This window comes from Colossoma macropomum, unplaced genomic scaffold (assembly GCF_904425465.1).
Source record: "Colossoma macropomum unplaced genomic scaffold, Colossoma_macropomum, whole genome shotgun sequence".
Classification (NCBI taxonomy): domain Eukaryota; kingdom Metazoa; phylum Chordata; class Actinopteri; order Characiformes; family Serrasalmidae; genus Colossoma; species Colossoma macropomum.
The window spans coordinates 7089447-7098978 of NW_023494803.1; positions in this window are offsets into that span (position 1 = coordinate 7089447).

Here is a 9532-nt window from a genome sequence, read left to right on the forward strand (position 1 = left end):
GCTTTTTAGCTTCCAACACTAGAGCGTAGCTGAGGCATCATTTAAGGTGGAAGGGGAAAATTCGAGTAAGTAGCTGGTGAACAGGAGGCCAACTTCAGCCTCACCTCGGTCTCTCGTTCTGTCTCTGGTCCTGAAGCAGGTCTGGAGTTGCTGATGGGAGGATGAGCAGCTCGTCTTCCCCAGTTATCTGATGAAAATCAGAGAACTTGTAGAGAGGAGAATTCCCACTCTGCAATGTCCTCCGGGTTTCTCAAACACTAGAGGGCGCTCCCGAGCGAGTCCAGAATGAACGGGTTAATGTGGAGCATTTGAGCAAAATCAAATATTTTTATATTTTTATGCACAACATTTTTAATGTAAAAGAATGCGATCATTTCCTGAACACAGAGCAGCATAAAACATTTTAACACCGCTGTTATATTTTTAAGAGCTTTCAAACTTGAGCTATAGGAGTTTAAAACGGCGCCTCATGTCCATGACGTCAGTGAGCGCAAACAGCCAATGAGCTGCTCCGCTCGCCAACCAATCAGCACTCACTAGCAGTGACGCCGCCTTCTGCTGCCCAAAACCCGTTTGCTGTAGAAAAATGTAAATATACAGGTGAGATTTCTTTGTTTTTTTAGTGAAATACATCCTTCTACTTTCTAAATTAAAGAAACGTTCTGGTTCAGTGATTAGAAACTATTTTAACTTCGTTTTTAGCCGTTGAGCGCCATTCACTCCGATTCATTGAGGACTCCCTCGCGGGCGCCCACTGCGGTTTAGCAGTCCTATGTTTAATATAATGGGGGAAATAGGAAGCGGCCAGGCTCCTCATAAACCGGCTCTTATGAAAATAATGTTGACGTCACAACTCGGAAAATTCGTGCTCCATCTAAGATGTCGATGAGTGCAGCCACACACAGGAACTCTGCTCTGATCTTCTTCACTCTAATCCTAAAAAAAACAGATATTTGTTAACTTTCAAACGTCTATTGTTTGAATTCCTTGATTAGGAAATGGAGTTGACGGTTATTATGTAATAAATCTTTTATTAAACACGTTTTTCTAGCTATTCACAAATTCATAAACATAAAATATTCTGTGATCTGACTGGCTACTTGAACCATTGTGATTTGGTTGGCTGGCTTCATCCTGCCATCTGATTGGCTAAGGTCATCCTACATTCTAATTAGCTACTTGAATCCTGTAATCTGATTGGCTAGCTTCATTCTGTGATCTGACTGGCTACTTGAACCATTGTGATATAATTGGCTACTACAGTTCCTGCCATATGATTGGCTAAGGTCGTCCTACGTTCTAATTAGCTACTTGAATCCTGCCGTTTGATTGGCTAACATCATCCTGCGTTCTCATTAGCTGCTTGAATCCTGCAATCTGATTGGCTAGCTTCATCCTGTGATCTGCCTGGCTACTTGAATCCTAAGCTATGATTGGCTGCCACAGTACCTGCCATCTGATTGGTTACATGAATCCTGCCATCTGATTTAGTTGTTCTTTTTTATGCTTTACATATGAATCACTTAACCAAGCTACTGTAAATTCCAAAGGGAATCTAATTTGACTATGGAGGTGAGAACAAGGAGGAAAACCCTGTCTTCACTGAGGAGAGGGTCACACAGGAGAGATGCCGCCGGATCAGAGGAGAGTCCTGAGCTCCATCTAGCAGGAGATCAACAGGTAACAGGGAGAAACATGTCACAGTTTTTCTCTTCCCATATAGAAAAGAATATATTCCAAATGTATTTATCAAATATAGATTTTTCCAATGTATGAAAATGGCCAAAAAAGGTATTTGTTAAATGTATTGTTAAGTGCATTTATTTGTATTTATGTTTTTTAAATGTGGTTTGAATTAAGGTTATAGATAAAAACAAATGGTACTGACACGTGTTTTGCACTGTACTTTGCATTAACTATGTATACAACAACAAATAATAATGTATTACAATAAGAAATAACAAGATATCAAATCATCAGACTGCACTTTACAGTACATCAGTACCTACAACACTCGCTATTGCCATGTTAAAGGTTTATTTGCTAATTCTTAAAATTAAGACACTGTAATACAGATTCATTTCAAAAAGTATTCCGAGCAGTAATACGCTTTAGACAAGTATTATGGCTATTTTCGTATTTGATCAATTAATTTACATACGTTTTTTGTATGGCACATTTTTAAGTGTAATATTTCCCCACACATCTTACAGCAAAAATGTATTTTGAAATATATTTTGGTTAATATAGCAGTTTACACCGATCAGGCATAAGATTATGACCACCTCCTTGTTTCTACGCTCATTGTCCATTTTATCAGCTCCACTTACTATATAGGTGCACTTTGTAGTTCTACAGTTACAGACTGTAGTCCATCTGTTTCTCTGCATACTTTGTTAGCCCCCTTTTACCCTGTTCTTCAGTGGTCAGGACCCCCATGTGCAATGTATTTGAAATGTAATTCAAATATATAAGTCCATATTTTTTCCCGGTTAGCGTAAACAGAGCTGTTTGGAGAAAATGTATACAGTTTTCGTCTTACCTGAAATGAGCTCAATCAGTAAAGGCATGTTTGGTGTCTTAAGTTTTCTTCCTAAGTTGTATTCTGGAGCTCAGAGGCTAACGTAGGTAACAAGTAATGGAGGCTGTGCTAGCCGCAGGCCTCAGGCATCACAGCTTGGCCTCAAACCTTGTTGAGTTGTTGAAATGGACGAAAGTAATTCAGACCTAACACAGCTGCTCTGTTTCAGCTACATTTATGTGCATTTTTATAGATATCAGTGTGTCACAGTGACAGAAACCACATAAACAAGTCTATTTGACGCAGTTAGCATGCGGTATGCTAATTACGCTAATTGATATCTACATAGTTCCACTACCTGTTAGCGAAATAAGCCTCACAACTCCAGTGCAAAAGTAAAGAAACTTAAGACAAAAAGACAAAATTTTGTGACCTCAATATAGTAATTTAAAGGTTCAATATAATAAATTTTGGCCTCAGTATACTAATTTCTGGTCTCAATATTACTCTATTGAATTACTATATTGAGGCCACAAATTAAGTTCCTCATGACTCTTGGCCTCAGTTTATTAATTTGTGGCCTCAATGTAGTAAATTGTGGTCTCAATATATTTTGTGACCTCAATATAGTAATTTACAGCCTCAATATCATAAATTGTGGCCTCAATATAGCAAATTGTGGTCTGAATTTATTTTGTGATCCAATATATTAATTTGTCGTCTCAATATATTTTGTGACCTCAATATAGTAATTCATAGCCTCAATATAGTAAATTGTGGCCTCAGTATATTAATATCTGGCCTTAATATTACTATATTGAATTATATTCAGGCCACAATTTAAGTTTCTCATAACTCTTGGCCTCAATATATTAATGTATGGCCTCAATGTAGTAAATTGTTGTCTCAATATATTTTGTGGCCTCAATATAATAAATTATTGTCTCAATATATTAATTTCTGTCTTCAATATAGTAATTCATAGCCTTAATATAGTAAATTGTGGCCTCAATATATTAATTTGTGGCCTCAACATAGTAATTGTGGCCCCACCTTATAAAAAATAATCACCATGTGACCTTAGGAGCTCTATTCTTTGTGGTGCTTTGATGCTTTGCAAAAACATCAGTGGACGGTTCTTTAAAGAATCATTTTTGTAAATGAGTACAAATGTAAAGAACCTTTTTATTAGAGGAAACTCAACAAAATATAAAGTTTCTACGTTCTAGGTTTTTTCCTAGAACCTTACATCCTATTCGAGAACCATTTAGAAACGCTTATTTTTAATTTTGTGACTGAATGAATGTTGGTGTCCAGACGCTGACTTCAGCCCTACTGGACTGGTGTCTGGTGACCTGGCTGAGGGACAGTGCTTTAGGCCTCTGGCTGTGTGAGAGCGCCACACAGCTGATGGACAGCAGGGTGGTCAGCTGGATGACTTCCACGCCCCAGGCCAAGCTCTTTCGTCTCCTCTTCTGGGCAATCCTGTGTCTGCTGCTGGTGTGGCTCCTGTCTGACCTGAACCTGGGCCTGCCCTGCTTCCTCCTTGGCCTCTTCTACTGGATCTACAACGGGCCTGTGTTGAGAGCCATGAGCCAGGCCTGGGTCCAGTGGAGAACAGGTCAGTGAGAGGGGCCACTAGGGGGAAAGCTGAATGAAGCAATAAAGCTGAAATACAAATACATGCAGTTGGTGGTGTGATAGCAGAAGGTTTTTCATGTCTTTCATGCCGCAATTAGCTTCTTTTATGGAAACATCTTTAGGAAAAGGTCCCTAAACTTGAGAAAGAAATGAGAAAGAAATGAAAGTGTTATGTTTTAAAAGAATTTTGGGATTTTTTTTTGTTGGTATTTTGGGTCAATTATAATTGCAATTATAAAGTATTCACATGTGACAGTCACACCTGCCATATGTTCTTATTTTCAGGAGACTCTGGGCTACTCAGATATGCCATTGTTTCACATGTAAATGCTAAAAGAATTTGATATCTTTATGAATTCGGGTCATTTTTGATCAAAAATTTACCTAGCGCCTGCTAAATTTTGCATTTTTTTGCATATAGAGATCTTGAAAACAGATTGCACCTCAGATACCTTTTCAGAAATTGTTAATCTGGAGTGTCTGTGAGCTGAAAGTGCAATAATTTTGATGGTGATTCATTCTATTAGTTATTATGAGTAAAAATAAGCAATTAGCATAAGGCAGACATGTTTTTCATTGATTTTCTGTCCTCTTGGATTCATGCTGAGTGCTAAAACTCATACACAGCAAGACAGGCTTTATTTTTTAATTATAAATCGAGCTGCATATTTAATGTCAGATATGTTTAATACTCAAAATTAATGTAAACTGAAAGACAGAGCTAAATATAATTAGTTTTATAATAATATTTGTCATATGTAATATGCGAGTGGGGTTTGGGTGATTTTGGAGCTGGATCTCTGGCTGATGGATGGTCACAGGTGGATGAAATCACTCTGGATGGTGAGGCAGAGTCTGATGAGTGATCTGATGTATGAATCATGTCGCTGTTTTAACCCTTTGTTGGAATATGAAGGGCAAAAAGCAGAGCAATAATATCAGGATTTTGGGTGATTTTCTGAGCCGAATTACTCACTGATGCTCTCTGAAGCTATGAAGACTAGAAGTGTTTTGCTCTGGGTCCTAACCCAAAATCCACTTATGCAAATCTCAAAGCTGCTTTTTGTAATAACTTTACTTTCCCACTCATCCAAATATTAATGAAGAAATAACCAGCAATGCAGTTAAAAAAACACAAAAGATTACAATGAAATGATAACAAATATCAAGGAGGCATGGATGTTTATATGAGGCTGTGATGTATTATAATGTATTCTTTTTGGACATTTTTCCTCTGGAACCACTGTTATTATGACAGTTCCAGCTGTTTCTCAAGTAGGTGGGAAATAGTTAGAACTAGAACTTTAAGTTCCTTTGGTTCTTTCTTGGGTCAGTTTTTCTTCTGAATGTGCAGGGGAGAGATGCACTGTGTTCACAGTGTGTGCACCAGGAGGCGCCATCACCACAGATTTCACCCACGACCAGTTCATCATGAGTTTTTATACTATATTAATACAAAGATTAAACTATTTACACCGATCAGCCGTAACATCAAAACCACCTCCTTGTATCTACACTGATTGTCCATTTTATCAGCTCCACTTACTATATAGGTCACTTTGTAGTTCTACAGTTACGGACTGTAGTCCATCTGTTTCTCTGCATACTTTGTTAGCCCCCTTTTACTCTGTTCTTCAGTGGTCAGGACCCCCATGGACCCTCACAGAGCAGGTACTATTTGGGTGGTGGATCATTCTCAGCACTGCGGTAACACTGATGTGGTGGTGGTGTGTTAGTGTGTGTTGTGCTGGTCTGAGTGGATCAGACACAGCAGTGCTGCTGGAGTTTATAAACACCTCAGTGTCACTGCTGGACTGAGAATAGTCCACCAACCAAAAATATCCAGCCAGCAGCGTCCTGTGGGCAGCGTCCTGTGACCACTGATGAAGGACTAGAGGATGACCAACACAAACTGTGCAGCAGCAGATGAGCTATCGTCTATGACTTTACATCTACAAGGTGGACTGACAAGGTAGGAGTGTCTAATAGAGTGGACAGTGAGTGGACACAGTGTTTACAAACTCCACAGCACTGCTGTGTCTGATCCACTCGCACCAGTACAACACACACTAACACACCACCTCCACGTCAGTGTCACTGCAATGCTGAGAATGATTGAATATTGACATTTAAAAGTAATTTAAAAAGTAATAAAATTAAAATTCAGATTGACTCATATTTGTGGTGATCAAATGCAGATAATTTAATAGTGAATAAATACACAGTGGGGTCCAAAAGTCTGAGACTACATGAAAAATCAGTGGGGTTTTTTTCATTATAACTTGCAACTAAACAACTTTTAGAGTTTTGAAAAAAAAACAGTTTTAGTTATAATAGGTAAAAGAATGAAGAAATATTCAAGATTCTGCACTTTTTGTACTTTTAAAGATGGTTCTTAAAGGGTTCTTTAGCAAGAAAAATGGTTCTATATTGCACCATGAACACTCAAAGAACCCTTTGCCTGTTCTTCAGATTGATAGAGAATGTGCTGTAGATGGTTCTATATAGAATCATTCTGAAAAAGGTTCTATATAGCACCCAGAAAGGGCTTTTTACAAGCTTGACATCATAACAGCAGAGGAATCCTTTTAAAAAGGCTCTATATAGAACCATCTACAGCACGTTCTGAAGAACCATTTCATGATGCAAAGAACCCTTAATCATGCAAAGTATTGAGTAATCATGGTGCTATATAGAACCATTTTTTTTGCCTAAGAACCCTTGGAGAACCATCTTTTTTAAGAGTGTAGGTCATTATTCAAACTAAAGCATATTTGTAATATTGTTCATGTGAAGGCCTTCGTCTTCTCTCTTACACTGAAGCTCGTATTCAGATGAGCTTCAATGGATTTGATCTACTGGTCAGAGGCGTTTTGCACTTGTGGAGTCCAGGGCCGCTCGAGCGCACATGGTCATTAAAGCAGATACTAAGAAATTCTGAAATTCACGTAAACATTCAGAGATTCAAGAGAAGCTCATATTATATGTGATGAAAAAATTTGTGTGAAATTATAAAGGAATGCAACATAGAAGCATTTACACCAGAGGCCACTGTACCTTTTGGTGTGTGTTGTGCAAGTTATTGTTGTATATAAAATAAAAGCTACTAAAATGGCACAAGTCCAGCCCTTTGAATGGTAGTGTGTGGATATGTACGTGTTATATGCAGCATTTCACATCTTCAGGTGAAATATGGAGGTGTGTACCCATGATGATTTTTATGCTTCTGTCTAAAATCCTGACCACTTATCTTCCAGCGTTCTGCATCAGCCTCTAGTTTTAAAGTGCCTAACAACAGACTATACATGTGTAACATTTTCAACAGAATTCATCACTGATTGAACTGCCCGCAACAATTTCTTACGGAAACCTTTTTTTGAAAAGAAAAAGAATCAGAGAAGGAAATTATTTAAGTCCAACAGAAAACTTTAAACCCCACTGCCTTCTACACCAGGCAACGTGGGCAGCAGTGACCATGACGTGACTTGCGCATAATCAATTTAGTCAGTATTTGGCTTCAGCTAGAACGCATTCAGAGAACAAAACAGCAGTCAAGGCAGGGAGTTTTTTTTTTCCATTTATTGAGTTCAAAGAATCTGAAATCCACTTATACAAATCTCAAAGCTGCTTTTTGTAATACTTTCAGTTTCCCAATATTCAAATATAAATTAAGGAGAAAAAAAAAACAAAACAAAAACACAAACGCACATTAAAAACAAGAAGAAATAAAAAGAAGTTACAACAAATATTAGTGAGGCAACAATGTTCACACACGGAAAGGATTCTCCAGTATTTCCGACAGGTGTGACTGACCAGTCAGTGTTTTTACTCATGTGGAATAGCCTGTTCTGTACCGCTGATCAGCACTGACCCCTCAGCTGGTCAGTGGGGCTGAGAAAAGGGAGCAATAATGGGATCCTGACGTTGAATTGATGGAAACAACCTTTCTTAATGTGATGACACAATGTGTACACCAGGGGGCGCCATCACCACAGATTTCACCCACAGTCAGTTAATTCATCCGTTCTACTGAGAGCAACTTGATGTGTACTTCTTAGTACAAACAGAGGAAACAGAAAAAGAGAGAGAGAGAGAGAGATAGACAGAGGAGGAAGATACAGAGACCGAGGCAACAGAAAGCGGAGAGAGGAAAAAAGTGGGAGGCAAAACAGAAGAAAGGGAGTGAAGAGAGGAAAAAAAAATGAAGATAATGAATAAGAGACAGAAAAGAATAGAGGAAGGAGATAAAAGGGGAGAGGGAAGAGAGGGAGAGACGGACAGAAAGAAGAAAAGAGAGAGAGGTACAAGAAGAGAGAGAGAGGAGAAAAAAGGGGTAAAAGGAGCTAAGATAGAAAGACAGACAGGTTACGTCCAAAAGTATTTAGACAGCCCTTCTAATTAGTGATTTCAGCTACTTTTACTAACACAGGTGTTCAACTGCACTCATATAGAGCAGTGGAGCCGAGCTGGAGTGATCCAGAACTGACCATCCAACATCAGTACCTGACTTCACTAATGCTCCTGTGGCTGAATGCAATCAAACCCTCACAGCAGTGTTCCAACATCTAGTGTAAAGCCCAGCCAGAAGAGTAGAAGCTGTTACTGCAGCAAAAAGGGACAAACTCCCTATAAATACCTTTAATTACCAAAGAAACATAGGATAAGAGGGTGTCTACAAACTTTTGGACATATAGAGAGATAGACAGGGGGAATAGAGAGAGAGGATATGTTTCCTGCTCATAAGGAGTTCTCAAGCTCTGCAGGCTGCAGTTTCTTAATACACAATAAAACATCAACTCCATCACCTCACAAATGTAATACATTCAAAAAACAGCAGCTTAAAAAAGCTGGTTAGTGACCACTCATGTCCAAAGACAAACACCACTTATCCTTCTGACAGCTGGAGAAGTTAGATGGGGATAAACATGTGATTACAGTGCTTTTAGAATCAAATACTGAACCCTAGTTAAATACTGAGCAATAGACTGTGTGCAAATAAGCTGAAAATGTGTTCGTGTTGAAGAACGTATCTGTTTTCAAATCCCTTCTACTTCCATTTTACTGGCTCTGCCGTCTGCGTTCAGCTTTTATATTCAGAGGAAGTTTTGATTTGTTATCCAGCAGAGGTTTTAGAGAATTGGACCAGCGGTAAATGTGCTCTCAGTTTTAGAGGAGTCATATATCCAATTGAAATATGGGATTACGTAAACGATGCAGGGTTAAACGGCTTCTTGGACAGATTCTTTCTTTCCTTCAAGGCTTTGTCTCTCTCTGAGTCACTGCTGGCACTGGAGGATGTATAAAAACGTACCCAGGTCTGGTCTTATAATGAGGTTACGTCATACTCTAGAGCAGTGTGCACAAATGTAA